General features: G+C 37.7%; 3 pseudogenes; 2 read left to right on the top strand and 1 right to left on the bottom strand.

The window, feature by feature from the left end:
* Nucleotides 1-1,503: 1,503 nt before the first annotated feature.
* Nucleotides 1,504-1,621, bottom strand: LOC148474194 (5S ribosomal RNA; annotated as a pseudogene).
* Nucleotides 1,622-7,212: 5,591 nt separating this feature from the next.
* Nucleotides 7,213-7,330, top strand: LOC148474193 (5S ribosomal RNA; annotated as a pseudogene).
* Nucleotides 7,331-15,667: 8,337 nt separating this feature from the next.
* LOC148474192 (5S ribosomal RNA) lies at nt 15,668-15,785 on the top strand (annotated as a pseudogene).
* Nucleotides 15,786-17,232: the final 1,447 nt, after the last annotated feature.

Here is a 17,232-nt window from a genome sequence, read left to right as displayed (position 1 = left end):
AGATGTATATGGAAGAAGATTGGGTGAGGGCTTTGTAAGCGAGCATGAGAACCTGAAATTGGGTTCTAAAAGGGAAGGGGAGCCAGTGGAGGGATTGTAGGAGAGGGGAGGCAGATGTAGAGAATTTGGAGAGGAAGATAAGCCATGCAGCAGCATTAAGGATAGACTGGAGAGGAGAGAGATGGGATTTGGGGAGACAAGATAGGAGGAGGTTACAGTAGTCCAATCTGGAGATGACCAGTGAGTGTATGAGGGTTTAAGTAGCATCCTGGGTGAGATAGGGTCTGACCTTAGAAATATTTTTGAGATGGAAATGACAGGACTGTGAAATGTTCTGGATATGTGGTTTGAAGGAGAGGGTTGAGTCCAGGATAACTCCAAGAAAGTGCACCTTGGGACTAAATGAGATAGTTATTCCATCAATTGATAAAGAAATAGTGGGAAGTGAGGTTATGTGGGAGGGTGGGAAGATGATCAGCTCTGTATTAGACATATTAAATTTAAGAAATTGCTGTGATATCCAGAAAGAGATAGCAGAGAGACAGTTGGAGATATGAGTCAGAAGAGAGGGGGAGAGATCAGGGGAGGAAAGGTAGATTTGAGTATCATCAGCATAGAGATGATAATGGAAGTCAAAAGAGCTGATGAGTTTACCTAAGGAGGAAGTATAGAGGGAGAATAGGAGAGGTCCAAGAATAGAACCTTGGGGAACACCTACTGTAAGTGGATGTGGGTGGAAGAGGACTCATGAGAGGAAACTGAGAAAGATCGATCAGAGAGGTAGGATGACAACCAGGAGAGGGCAGTGTCACATAGACCATGGGAGTGAAGCATATGCAGCAGGAGAGGGCGGTCAACAGTGTTAAAAGCAGCAGAGAGATCAAGGAGAATGAGAAGATAGTAGTGGCCTTTGGATTTGGCAGCAAGGAGGTCATTGCTGACTTTCGTGAGGGCAGTTTCAGTAGAGTGGAGAGAACGGAAGCTGGACTGAAAAGGTTCAGGGTGGGAGTGGGAGGAAAGAAAAGTGATAAGGCATTTGTAGACAATCTGCTCAAGGAGTTTGGAGGCAAAAGGGAGGAGAGAGATGGGTCAGTAGTTAGAAAGACGGTTAGGATCAAGGGTAGGTTTTTTAAGAATGGAGGAGACAAGAAAGGGGGAGACAAATGCATGCTTGAATGCAGAAGGAACAGTGCCTGATGAGAGGGAGAGGTTAATGAGGTGGGCAAGATGGGAGCAGGCACTCTTATGACTAATTAGATATAATAATAAAATATAACTTTTAATATATGTCAATAAAATAGTAGGGCACCAAACATCCTATCCACAACATACAGATGATGTAATAATAATCATCTATTATGAAGCAAAGCGGCAAAATATTAATTAAATCTCTATATCACTGGGTATATGATTAAAGGGTATAAGTTGTTGAACTAGTATAGTTAAACACATATAAGGTTTTACTGCTCTGCCTGTGCATGTTAATCCCAATCACCCTCTTTTAATCTACAGCACCTGGTATTCCCAGGAGGTCTCCCATCCAAGTACTAGCCAGGCCTATCACTGGTTAGCTACCAAGATCAGACGAGATTGGGCAATCATGTGATATAAGGCTGTAGATATAATAACAATGGGTCACAACAGCGCCTGGCCAGAGCAGCAACCATAAATGTAGGACTATCACAATGGATAGTCCAATTATTGTTTCAAATACAGTGTTCAAAGAAAGTGTTGCATAAGCACACCTAATTTGTTACACGTACAATCATCAATAATGTTGTTAATACAAGTTGTATAACGTGCAACACAAGATAGGTGAGTAAATGATTATCAAACACAAGCTATTCAGTTAAATTCATTGTCTTGTGAGGATCAATACATTTAATATGGCGTATAACATCAGATAAGTAACGACTCACAGTGAGATGTTATAAAATTAGTCCTATAGTGTGTTCAGGATAGACATTACATAATTGTATTTGATGATGTGTTCAATTTAAGCATCACATTTAAAGAGAAAATCCCATATGGTGCATCATCTCACATATTGTCACAATCAATAGTCAAATAATAAAGATGTGATAAATAAGATAAAATACACTATTGTAAATTAAGATAGTAACTCAATAGATCTTAAATCCACCAACCAAATTTGTGTTCTTTAATATACATAATGATCATAGCCAATGATCATGAGTCACAGAGATATAATATTACAGTGACATGACATACACAAATGGTACTATAAGACAATTCTTCTCTCATTTAAAATACATGCAGAAAAGAAAGAGTAACATTCACAATTGTGCATAAAGATCTCAACTTGAAACAGTAGTCAGATAAATCATAAATCCACTGTGCAAAAATTGTATTATCCTGAAAAAGGTTAATCTGAATATAAAAAAAGTTGATAAGCTTTAACACTAAACTCCCAAATTGGGTTTGGGTAGTCACACAATACCAATCCCAGAGCTGAGATAGCCAGGAGTCCGATCCGTGCACTGACTGATTCTCCTAGCAAGGAAGTAAGTCAAAGATGTATATCGAAAGGACGCACGTTTCGCCCGAATGAGGGCTTGTTCACCGCATGCATAAGAGTTAGAACCAGACCGTCACTATAAGAAGGTTCAAAAACCCCTCCCATGATTTCAGCTGTTAATAGTTGGTAGAGGGTTACTAGGGAGATGAGAGTACACCCATCTCCTTGGTTGAAAGAGGACATGTGATCGGGCCAGCTGGCCAATCACCACACAATGTTTTTTTATTTTTATGTTCTATCGAGGTGCATGCTGGTAAATGTAGTGAACCATGATATTAGGTGATATCTCCCAAATAAACGCAACAGACCAGGAAAATGAGGCGGTGCATGAGCATTGTCAATCAGAATCTCAAACCACACAGGTTTGAGTAAAAAACTACCATACATCGCTCCCATCTCCCTGTCCAAAATCCGCCCATCTCCTTGGTGAAAAGGGGACATGTGATCGGACCAGCGGGCCAATCACCTTACAGAGTTTTTTTATATTGATGTGCATGCTGGTAAATGTAGTGCACCATAATATAGGATAATGTCTCCCAAATAGAGGCAACAACCCAGAAAGATAAGGCTTTACACAGGAGAACGAGCGTGACCAATCTGAATCACAAACCAAACCAGTTTAATAATTAAGTAGGAAACTGTCACACATCGCTCCCATCTCCCTGTCAAAAATCTGCCCATCTACTTGGTTAAAAGGGGACATGTGATCGAATTGGCGGGCCAATCCGCACACACAATTCTTATCAGAGTGCATGCTGGTAAATGTAATACAGCATAATGTAAGATAACATTTCCCAAATGGAGGCAACAAAGCAGAAAGGTAAGGCGGAGTGCAGAGAAACGAGCATACCAATCTGAATCACAAATCACACAGGTTTAATAATTAAATAGAAAACTACCACACATTGCTCCCATCTCCCTGTCCAAAATCCGCCCATCTCCTTAGTTAAAAAGGGACATGTGATCGAACCAGCAGGCCAATCACTCACTGTTTCATCAAGGTGCATGCTGGTAAATGTAGTATACCATAATGTCCCATAGTATCTCCCAAATGGGGGCTACAGACTAGGAGGAGAAGGCGGTGCACAGGTAGATAAGCATTGCCAACCTGTGTCACTATCCATACACATATGGTAATTAAGTAGAAAGCTAACACATGTCACTCCCATATCCTTATCCAAAGAGCGTCATGTGAGTGGACCTGATGATCAAGCACCACATAAATTCATCAAAGTGCATACTGATAAATGTAGTCAAACTACTATATCGACTAGGGTCATCTGAATAAATACATAATCTGCTACAATTAAATACAGAGTATAAAGCAAATAAGTTACATTTAAGTTATATAATAGGACACATGATAGTGACCTAAACTCATGAAAAAAGTAAAAATTTAAATAATAGTCTAAAATAGAAGAAGAAATATCAGTCATCCCAGAATAGGATATTTACATTAGTTGAATAAAAATAAAAATAACAATAACAATAACGTGCCCAAAACGGACATATACTTGGATCTAATAGTCAATAAGTATTACATCTCTAGAGGCTTGCTGGTAAATATAGAGAGGTCTACAGAGTGAAAAAATATATTTAACTCTAAATCAGCCTAACTGGGCATATAAAATTAGAAGTATAAGTTGATAAAATGTTAGTGTATGAATGCGACACCCTGAAACATGTATTAATATTTATTGTTACTTGAATATACCTCATCATGGAACACACATTTACTATTACTATTTTTTAAATAATGTTTGTTAATCAATTAATTTATATCCCTAATTTCTATAATAGTCAGTATTATGGGATTCACTTAGATTTCATCAGATATCATTTATGGTTTAAGGATCTATTAATACATGTTTGTTAACATGCTGCAATTAGGAATATTTAGTTCTCCCTATTCTTTGTTTTTATTTAATATTGCGTCCACTACTTTCCTGGTTGATCTTATGTTTATAATTAGAAGACTCATCCTGTACATGATAAACTATAATTACCAGCATGCACCTTGATTAGTTACTGTTATGATTGGTCTGTATGTCCGATCACATGTTTTCTTCTAATTAGAGAGAGGATGTGTCGCATTCATACACTAACATTTTATCAACTTATACTTCTAATTTTATATGCCCAGTTAGGCTGATTTAGAGTTAAATATATTTTTTCACTCTGTAGACCTCTCTATATTTACCAGCAAGCCTCTAGAGATGTAATACTTATTGACTATTAGATCCAAGTATATGTCCATTTTGGGCACGTTATTGTTATTGTTATTTTTATTTAACTAATGTAAATACCCTATTCTGGGATGACTGATATTTCTTCTTCTTTTGTAGACTATTATTTAAATTTTTTACTTTTTTCATGAGTTTAGGTCACTATCATGTGTCCTATTATATAACTTAAATGTAACTTATTTGCTTTATACTCTGTATTTAATTGTAGCAGATTATGCTTTTATTCAGATGACCCTAGTCGATATAGTAGTTTGACTACATTTATCAGTATGCACTTTGATGAATTTATGTGGTGCTTGATCATCAGGTCCACTCACATGACGCTCTTTGGATAAGGATAAGGGAGTGACATGTGTTAGTTTTCTACTTAATTACCATATGTGTATGGTTAGTGACACAGGTTGGCAATGCTTATCTACCTGTGCACCGCCTTCTCCTCCTGGTCTGTAGCCCCCATTTGGGAGATACTATGGGACATTATGGTATACTGCATTTACCAGCAAGCACCTTGATGAAACAGTGAGTGATTGGCCTGCTGGTTCGATCACATGTCCCTTTTTAACTAAGGAGATGGGCAGATTTTGGTCAGGGAGATGGGAGCGATGTGTGGTAGTTTTCTATTTAATTATTAAACCTGTGTGATTTGTGATTCAGTTTGGTACGCTATTTTCTCTGCACACCGCCTTACCTTTCTGCTTTGTTGCCTCCATTTGGGAAATATTATCTTACATTATGCTGTATTACATTTACCAGCATGCACTCTGATAAGAATTTGGTGTGGTGATTGGCCAGCTGGTTCGATCACATGTCCCCTTTTAACCAAGGAGATGGGCGGATTATTGACAGGGAGATGGGAGCGATGTGTGACAGTTTCCTACTTAATTATTAAACTGGTTTGGTTTGTGATTCAGATTGGTCATGCTCGTTCTCCTGTGTTATACCTTATCTTTCTGGGTTGTTGCCTCTATTTGGGAGACATTATCCTATATTATGGTGCACTACATTTACCAGCATGCACATCAATATAAAAAAAACTCTGTAAGGTGATTGGCCCGCTGGTCCGATCACATATCTCCTTTTCACCAAGGAGATGGGCGGATTTTGGACAGGGAGATGGGAGCGATGTATGGTAGTTTTTTACTCAAACCTGTGTGGCTTGAGATTCTGATTGACAATGCTCATGCAACGCCACATTTTCCTGGTCTGTTGCGTTTATTTGGTAGATATCACCTAATATCATGGTTCACTACATTTACCAGCATGCACCTCGATAGAACATAAAAATAAAAAAACATTGTGTGGTGATTGGCCAGCTGGCCCGATCACATGTCCTCTTTCAACCAAGGAGATGGGTGTACTCTCATCTCCCTAGTAACCCTCTACCAACTATTAACAGCCGAAATCATGGGAGGGGTTTTTGAACCTTCTTATAGTGACGGTCTGGTTCTAACTCTTATGCATGCGGTGAACAAGCCCTCATTCGGGCGAAACGTGCGTCCTTTCGATATACATCTTTGACTTACTTCCTTGCTAGGAGAATCAGTCAGTGCACGGATCGGACTCCTGGCTATCTCAGCTCTGGGATTGGTATTGTGTGACTACCCAAACCCAATTTGGGAGTTTAGTGTTAAAGCTTATCAACCTTTTTTATATTCAGATTAACCTTTTTCAGGATAATACAATTTTTGCACAGTGGATTTATGATTTATCCGACTACTGTTTCAAGTTGAGATCTTTATGCACAATTGTGAATGTTACTCTTTCTTTTCTGCATGTATTTTAAATGAGAGAAGAATTGTCTTATAGTACCATTTGTGTATGTCATGTCACTGTGATATTATATCTCTGTGACTCATGATCATTGGCTATGATCATTATGTATATTAAAGAACACACACTTGGTTGGTGGATTTAAGATCTATTGAGTTACTATCTTAATTTACAATAGTGTATTTTATCTTATTTATCACATCTTTATTATTTGACTATTGATTGTGACAATATGTGAGATGATGCACCATATGGGATTTTCTCTTAAAATGTGATGCTTAAATTGAACACATCATCAAATACAATTATGTAATGTCTATCCTGAACACACTATAGGACTAATTTAATAACATCTCACTGTGAGTCGTTACTTATCTGATGTTATACGCCATATTAAATGTATTGATCCTCACAAGACAATGAATTTAACTGAATAGCTTGTGATTGATAATCATTTACTCACCTATCTTGTGTTGCACGTTATACAACTTGTATTGACAACATTATTGATGATTGTACGTGTAACAAATTAGGTGTGCTTATGCAACACTTTCTTTGAACACTGTATTTTAAACAATAATTGGACTATCCATTGTGATAGTCCTACATTTATGGTTGCTGCTCTGGCCAGGCGTTGTTGTGACCCATTGTTATTATATCTTCAGCCTTACATCACATAATTGCCCAATCTCATCTGATCTTGGTAGCTAACCAGTGATAGGCCTGGCTAGTACTTGGATGGGAGACCTCCTGGGAATACCAGGTGCTGTAGATTAAAAGAGGGTGATTGGGATTAACATGCACAGGCAGAGCAGTAAAACCTTATATGTGTTTAACTATACTAGTTCAACAACTTATACCCTTTAATCATATACCCAGTGATATAGAGATTTAATTAATATTTTGCCACTTTGATTCATAATAGATGATTATTATTATATCATCTGTATGTTGTGGATAGGATGTTTGGTGCCCTACTATTTTATTGACATATATTAAAAGTTATATTTTATTATTATATCTAATTAGTCATAAGAGTGCCACAGCGACTAGCTCTACTTTCTTTCTTTTTGTCTTTGTATATGTATTGTTGAGCTTTGGGAGCACCACCAACAATATTTAATAATGTCATTTATACAGTTATAATAAATGTTTGGTATATTTATGTAGAGAAAAAATTGTTCTGTGTGGAATTATTTGTCTTTTGTCGTATCTGATTATACTAATTCATCTTCAGTTTCTGATTCCAGCACGAACCATATACCAAGTATCATTGTTTTTGGCACCTTATATCTATCCTTTATTAATATTAATTGCTAGCTTTACACAAATAATCATTTTCATTGATTCATGACCTAGACAGTCTACGATATGTGGACCTAATTAACAAAATGTCCACATTCTCCCTACATAATGAACTCTTGGCTAAAAGGAAAATCCCAGACAATGTCAATGATATCTTTTCAGATCTGACTATTACCAATTCAGCGAAAGCTAATTGGGAGGAAGACTTACACCAATTAAAAAGTATATTACAACGAAGATCTAGAGTGTCATTGGACATTACTACTTTAGAAAGTTACCTTAAACATAAGAGCACACCTAGAGGCCTACGTCCCAAGATATTCCAAGCCTTCAAATTAGTGACAGAGAACTTGAGCAAAGACTGGGAAGCCATTTTATTAAAGTGCTCCCAGGATTTGATGTCCATTCTGATTAAACACAACCATATCACATTGGATGAATGTGAAAAAGTGATAGAAGCGCTGGGGAAAAAATTGGAAAGTTGGGAGAAGGAACCAGCATTTCAAATAACAGTGGAAAAACATAAAAAAGAACTGGAAACTTACGAATTGGAGATCATTGAGAGGAAGAAATCCAAATTTAATAGAGACAAGCGAGACTTTCTGACAGGGAACATTTTCAAGTGGAACCGATCGTACACCAGTAAAATTAGTTTCAAACCACAGGAATCATATACATCTTCCGAAAAGGAATCATCAGGAGGAGAAGAATTCCCGGAGAATATGAATGTACCCCAACTTCAACTTCAAAGACAAGAGAGATATGAAGATCAACATCCTTCTTCTGCGTTTTTAGGACTAGGCAGAGGAGCATGCGCCAAGTATTGTACAAGAGGAAGATGAGGCGGGGACAGAAGAGGGGAATCACTAGACTGGGATCATCATCTGATACCCAGATATCCTATCAGAACCAAGAGGAAGTAATATCTAATGCCAATTTAACAATAATTAATCTTTCTGATATAATTCTTACAGATACAGAAAAATTGGTACTCAGTAAGGGACTGTCCTTCTCACCGACACATTCATTTGATCATTTCGGATGGGAGAAGGACCTCCAATTATTTGGTTGTAAACTACTTCTTAAAAAATATTTTGCCAATCAAGAAAAAGAAACAGTGGGGGATATAAGACGTACCCTGATGGATTCCACATCCCACAAGAATTTGATCATGGAGGAAGATGAACTTGAAGCCCTGAGTATCTTGGAGGAATTACAGGATACTGATTACAACATCATAAAAATCCTAAGAGACCACTATGTAAGAAGTCCAAATTTTTCTCTCCAGAATCCATTGGCCCAGAAGTAAAGATTTTCCAAGAACTTGTGTCCAAGGATCTGGATACACTATATATGAAAACTAAGAACACTAAATATCACATGGGCAACCTTAATAAACAAGAATATCAAGCCCTCAAGAACATCAGAGGATGGAAGGAGGTCATCATAAAGCCCTCTGATAAGGGAGGGAATGTTGTCATTTGGCACACACAGATGTATCAGAGGGAAGCCCTGCACCAATTGAGTGATAAAGACTGTTACAAGAAAATTATTTTTAATCCTACAGAAAATTATACCACCATATATAATGACATGATCGATCAGTCTAGACAGGATGGAATTATTCTCAGACAAGAACATGAGTACCTAAAGATATGCAATCCAAATGTGCCTACACTATATCTACTGCCAAAAGTACATAAGAACATCCGGGACCCTCCGGGGAGACCCATAGTGTCCGGTATGGGAGGACTATGAGAGAACACCAGTAGGTTTATTGATCTTCATCTTCGACATCATGTGTTAGCACTAACATCATATATACAAGACACATCAGATATTCTCAGGAAACTCCATGATATTAAACTGGACAAACATAATTTTCTTGTTACACTAGATGTGGTATCCCTGTACACGTGTATCAATCATGATTTGGGCTTGCTGGCAGTTACATACTTCCTTCAGATGGAAGAACCTTGCCCATTCCATCAATTTCTTCTGAATCTTCTAAAGTTTATCTTGACCAAAAAGTATTTTACCTTTGAAGACCGCTTCTACCTGCAAACGAGGGGGATGGCAATGGGGGCGGCATGTGCCCCCACATATGCCAACCTCTTCATGGGCAGGTGGGAGCTGGAATTTGTTTTTGGCGAAGCAATGGATCTATATACGCAATACGTAGGCAGTTGGTGGAGATACATCGATGATATCCTCATGATTTGGGAAGGAGAGGAAGATGTACTCCTCAAATTTATACAGGAACTGAACAATAATCATTCCAATATCAGAGTAAGCCATCATTACAGCCAGAAACATATTCCATTCCTAGATCTCAAAATTTATAAGACCGATGATGGCACTTTACATACAGAAATCTATCGTAAAGAAACATCGACCAATAGCGTGCTACATCAGACCAGTGTGCATTTTCCTCCAACAATCGAGAACTTACCTAAAGGAGAATTCCTATGACTCTAACGTAACTGCTCGGAGGCACATATATATAAATCTAAAAGCCTTGAACTGACTGGCAGATTAATAGAAAGGGGATATAGCAAGAGTTGAATTAAACGAGCTCAAGCAAGTATTTCTGATATCCCAAGAGATCAACTGATCTTCAGAGATGAAAATCAGACTGGGCATAATATTAAACACAAAACCGATAAAAGAAGAATTAGATTCATTGGCAACTTCTGTAAGGAATGGAGAACCATCCAGGACATCATTCAACAACATTGGTCAGTCCTTCACTTAGATGATGATCAAAAAAGTAGCCATGGGATGGCGTAGATCCAAAAATTTGAGAGACCAACTTGTTCAAAGCCACTACGTAAAATTTTCCAAGCATGATAGAAGAACACAAGGATCTTTTGCATGCAGCACATGCAAGGCATGTTCCTATATGATAGAATGCAATAATGTCCTCGACAAATACGGAACTCAGATTCAGATCAGGGATTATATTAACTGTAACACAACAGGTGTTATATACTGCCTCACTTGTAGCTGTAATATCAAATATGTAGGAATGACGTCAAGGAATCTAAAACAACGGATTTTGGAATACGTGGGGACGATCAGATATGGTCCCTCTGATTGTGCAAAATGTAAAAAACTAACTTCGGTAGCTCGTCATTTCTATACACAGCACAATGATAATTATAGAGATCTTCAAGCATTTGGATTAGAGAAAGTAAGTTTGGGAATTCGCGGAGGTGATATTACACAGGAATTAATCAAGAGAGAAAGTATGTGGACATTCAAATTGGGTGCTCTTAACCCGCAAGGAATGAACGAATACATCAATTACAGTGTGTTCTTATAAAACATTTTAGTTCATGAAAATGCGAGTGCTCCTTCTGGTTATATATTTATCAGGACTAAACCTATGCTTAGGTTTGGAACTTTTTAATAGAGGAGCCTAATTCAATTGTACCTATTTAGACCTTTTTAGACTAACACAGCACATATTTTTATGCTTGCACTTCTCACAGAATTTTTATCACATTTTATTTATTATTATTATTATTATTTTTCATATATACACCATATATTGCTATGACATAGTGGCATATTATATTTCACTTCTTATACACCCCTTTTTTTTGCACTATTTGTTCACTCATTACATTTCTCTTATTCACTTTTATTCACTATTTTGTTCTTTTCCTTTACTTTAAAAATATCACTATTTTGATTTTTTAATAGGACACATCACCTCTATCCACAACATAACACAGATTATTATTCCATGAATTTACTTCTAGGTTTGTTACCTAAAATATTTATTGTTACTTGAATATACCTCATCATGGAACACACATTTACTATTACTATTTTTTAAATAATGTTTGTTAATCAATTAATTTATATCCCTAATTTCTATAATAGTCAGTATTATGGGATTCACTTAGATTTCATCAGATATTGTTTACGGTTTAAGGATCTAATAATACATGTTTGTTAACATACTGCAATTAGGAATATTTAGTTCTACCTATTCTTTGTTTTTATTTAATATTGAGTCCACTACTTTCCTGGTTGGTCTTATGTTTATAATTAGAAGACTCATCCTGTACATGATAAACTACAATTACCAGCATGCACCTTGATTAGTTACTGTTATGATTGGTCTGTATGTCCGATCACGTTTTCTTCTAATTAGAGAGAGGATGTGTCGCATTCATACACTAACATTTTATCAACTTATACTTCTAATTTTATATGCCCAGTTAGGCTGATTTAGAGTTAAATATATTTTTTCACTCTGTAGACCTCTCTATATTTACCAGCAAGCCTCTAGAGATGTAATACTTATTGACTATTAGATACAAGTATATGTCCGTTTTGGGCACGTTATTGTTATTGTTATTTTTATTTTTATTCAACTAATGTAAATATCCTATTCTGGGATGACTGATATTTCTTCTTCTATTTTAGACTATTATTTAAATTTATACTTTTTTCATGAGTTTAGGTCACTATCATGTGTCCTATTATATAACTTAAATGTAACTTATTTGCTTTATACTCTGTATTTAATTGTAGCAGATTATGTATTTATTCAGTTGACCCTAGTCGATATAGTAGTTTGACTACATTTATCAGTATGCACTTTGATGAATTTATGTGGTGCTTGATCATCAGGTCCACTCACATGACGCTCTTTGGATAAGGATATGGGAGTGACATGTGTTAGCTTTCTACTTAATTACCATATGTGTATGGTTAGTGACACAGGTTGGCAATGCTTATCTACCTGTGCACCGCCTTCTCCTCCTGGTCTGTAGCCCCCATTTGGGAGATACTATGGGACATTATGGTATACTACATTTACCAGCATGCACCTTGATGAAACAGTGAGTGATTGGCCTGCTGGTTCTATCACATGTCCCTTTTTAACTAAGGAGATGGGCGGATTTTGGACGGGGAGATGGGAGCGATGTGTGGTAGTTTTCTACTTAATTATTAAACCTGTGTGATTTGTGATTCAGATTGGTACGCTCGTTTCTCTGCACTCCGCCTTACCTTCCTGGTCTGTTGCCTCCATTTGGGAAATATTATCTTTCATTATGCTGTATTACATTTACCAGCATGTACACTGATAAGAATTTGGTGTGGTGATTGGCCCGCCGGTTCGATCACATGTCCCCTTTTAACCAAGGAGATGGGCGGATTTTTGACAGGGAGATGGGAGCGATGTGTGACAGTTTCCTACTTAATTATTAAACTGGTTTGGTTTGTGATTGAGATTGGTAACGCTCATTCTCCTGTGTTATGCCTTATCTTTCTGGGTTGTTGCCTTTATTTGGGAGACATTATCCTATATTATGGTGCACTACATTTACCAGCATGCACATCGATATAAAAAAACTCTGTAAGGTGATTGGCCCGCTGGTCCGATCACATGTCCCCTTTTCACCAAGGAGATGGGCGGATTTTGGACAGGGAGATGGGAGCGATGTATGGTAGTTTTTTACTCAAACCTGTGTGGTTTGAGATTCTGATTGACAATGCTCGGGCACCGCCTCATTTTCCTGGCCTGTTGCCTTCATTTGGGAGATATCACCTAATATCATGGTGCACTACATTTATCAGCATGCACCTCGATATAACATAAAAATAAAAAAACTTTGTGTGGTGATTGGCCCGCTGGCCCAATCACATGTCCTCTTTCAACCAAGGAGATGGGTGAACTCTCCTCTCCTTAGTAACGCTCTACCAACTGTTACGGATTGGACTCCTGGCTATCTCAGCTCTGGGATTGGTATTTTATGACTACCCAAAACCCAATTTGGGAGTTTAGTGTTAAAGCTTATCAACGTTTTTTATAAAGCACAAGGGAAAAGAAGACTCCTATTGTGGGGCACACTCTGATTAGAGTGGATGGGAAAGTATTATAAAATATAACTTTTATTAAATGTCACGACTAAAATAAACACTGCTAGGCAAAAAGAATCAATATGGGGGGGCGGCAAAAATATGCACACAAATGTATAAACAGACGAGAGACAATAACACACTATCAGACAGAAAACACAAGTAATAAATCTAGAAAAATACAATAGTATGATCACAAATGTCTACAATAATATGAGGTCAAAAATGACCTAGACATTGGGTTAGTAAATAGCAATAGTTACATACATCCAGATATTGTTGAGGTATATCCCAAAAAAATGTATATATATATATATATATATATATATATATATATATGTGTGTAGGGATATATGATGCCAAATACTAAAGTATGTAAATATAATGCAATACAGTTATAGATCAATTGATTATCTTATGTGGAATGAGGTGAAATATTAAAACATATCAGACATATAACGAAGAGACATACACATATAATTAAAATAGCTGATCACCATAATCAATGTTATTTACCAATAACAGGATTAAATTGGAGGCATCCCTCCCTTCTATCTGGGAGAATGAAGTTCAATATTTGACTAAATAGTCGTGAAGAGTAAGAGTAGTGCACTTACTAGTTAGATGCTGCTTTCCCACGTCTTACAAGTATCAGACGTGGAATGAGTGTCCCTAACATATGGCACATGAAGCTAGTATAGTTTGCTTCTGCTGTTAGTGTCCGCATAACCTAGGGTCCCTGTTACCTATGGCAGCGCAAGGAACCTGGTGAGGGACAGCTAATGAGAGAGCAATGAATAGAAGAAAGTATAGATACCTTACTCTAACTCCCAGATAGGATCGTGGTGTAGGGGTCCTACAGTGCGCACTGAGTCCCCTCCAGCTGTTTATTTTAGTCGTGACATTTAATAAAAGTTATATTTTATAATACTTTCCCATCCACTCTAATCAGAGTGTGCCCCACAATAGGAGTCTTCTTTTCCCTTGTGCTTTATATATGTTATATTGACTCTGAGGGAGCACCTCTGTATATCACACCATATTTACAGACCCTTATATTATTGTATCAATACGATTGTTCCTGTGCAGTTGATTATTTTTCCCGTTCCCCTCCCCCTTAACTTTCCTGTTTTCATAAACAACGTTTTTTATATTCAGATTAACCTTTTTCAGGATAATACAATTTTTGCACAGTGGATTTATGATTTATCTGACTACTGTTTCAAGTTGAGATCTTTATACACAATTGTGAATGTTTCTCTTTCTTTTCTGCATGTATTTTAAATGAGAGAAGAACTGTCTTATAGTACCATTTGTGTATGTCATGTCACTGTGATATTATATCACTGTGACTCATGATCATTGGCTATGATCATTATGTATATTAAAGAACACACACTTGGTTGGTGGATTTAAGATCTATTGAGTTACTATCTTAAGTTACAATAGTGTATTTTATCTTATTTATCACATCTTTATTATTTGACTATTGATTGTGACAATATGTGAGATGATGCACCATATGGGATTTTCTCTTTAAATGTGATGCTTAAATTGAACACATCATCAAATACAATTATGTAATGTCTATCCTGAACACACTATAGGACTAATTTAATAACATCTCACTGTGAGTCGTTACTTATCTGATGTTATACGCCATATTAAATGTATTGATCTCACAAGACAATGAATTTAACTGAATAGCTTGTGTTTGATAATCATTTACTCACCTATCTTGTGTTGCACGTTATACAACTTGTATTGACAACATTATTGATGATTGTACGTGTAACAAATTAGGTGTGTTTATGCAACACTTTCTTTGAACACTGTATTTTAAACAATAATTGGACTATCCATTGTGATAGTCCTACATTTATGGTTGCTGCTCTGGCCAGGTGCTGTTGTGACCCATTGTTATTATATCTTCAGCCTTACATCACTTAATTGCCCAATCTCATCTGATCTTGGTAGCTAACCAGTGATAGGCCTGGCTAGTACTTGGATGGGAGACCTCCTGGGAATACCAGGTGCTGTAGATTAAAAGAGGGTGATTGGGATTAACATGCACAGGCAGAGCAGTAAAACCTTATATGTGTTTAACTATACTAGTTCAACAACTTATACCCTTTAATTATATACCCAGTGATTTAGAGATTTAATTAATATTTCGCCACTTTGCTTCATAATAGATGATTATTATTATTATATCATCTGTATGTTGTGGATAGGATGTTTGGTGCCCTACTATTTTATTGACATATATTAAAAGTTATATTTTATTATTATATCTAATTAGTCATAAGAGTGCCCCAGCGACTAGCTCTACTTTCTTTCTTTTTGTCTTTGTATATGTATCTTTGAACTTTGGGAGCACCACCAACAATATTTAATAATGTAATTTATACAGTTATAATAAATGGTTGGTATATTTATGTAGAGAAAAAATTGTTCTGTGCGGAATTATCTGTCTTTTGTTAGAAAGAGAGAGGAAGCAGAGAAGGCAGGAAGGAATAGGATAAAGGGGATAGGTGGAAGGGGGGAGGACCGGATGAGGGCCATGACTTCCTCTCCAGATACAGGGGAGAAGGATGTTAGAGTTGGTAAAGTTGATGGGGAGGGGTGATCTGGGAAAGGAAGAGGTGGAGAGCTAGGGGACTGGTTGAATATGATGTCCTGATGTATGGAATCAATTTTAGATGTAAAGTAGGTAGCAAAGTCAAGGGCAGAGAGCAAGGAGGGGAGAGGAGGAGGGGGTGGGCAAAGGAGGTAGTTGAAAGTGGTGAAGAGACGCTGGTGATTAGAGGACAGGAAGGAGATGAGGATCTTGAATTATGACTGTTTAGAGAGGGAGAGCAGCACTATAGGATTAGAGCATAAATTTGAAATGGAGAAAATCTGCCATAGAGCGTGATCTTCTCCACTGTCGCTCGGTGGTTCGTGAACACTTTTGCAGGTATCTGGTGCATTTGGAATGCCAGGGTTGAGGAGTAGATCTGCGAGTGTGAATAGTGATCGCCGGAGCAACAGAGGGCCTGATTCAGACCCGCTCGTGAGAGCTCGCAAGCGGGTCGATGTTGGCCAAGTGCACATGCACACCACAGAGGCGGCTCCATCGTGCGCATGCACGAGACACGAATAACGATGGCCAAGCCGTCGTTATGGGTCTCAGACCAAAGGGAGCGTGCTGTCGATAGTGATTGACAGCACGCCCCCTTTGGTGGGCATGCCGGGGGGCGTGGCTGCCCAGATGGAGGGAACGCCTACCGTCTGGAGCCGGCCTCACTGACATCACTAGTGATGTCAGTGGGAGTGCTTTTGGCTCTGATAGAGCCAAAAGCACTCCAGGGCTTGCGGCAGATGAGACCCTACCACAAGGGTCTCGTCGCAAGCCTGATGGTCGTGATTGTCTTGACCATCGTGACCATCATTTTGGCCGCTCGCTATAGTTGTGGGAGATTACCCATAGCTATTTGAGCAGCCGGGAGG

Source organism: Taudactylus pleione, unplaced genomic scaffold (assembly GCF_031769625.1).
Source record: "Taudactylus pleione unplaced genomic scaffold, aTauple2 ptg000882l, whole genome shotgun sequence".
NCBI lineage: Eukaryota > Metazoa > Chordata > Amphibia > Anura > Myobatrachidae > Taudactylus > Taudactylus pleione.
The sequence above is the reverse complement of the archived record's forward strand: the minus strand, read 5'-3'. Positions and strand labels throughout refer to the sequence as shown.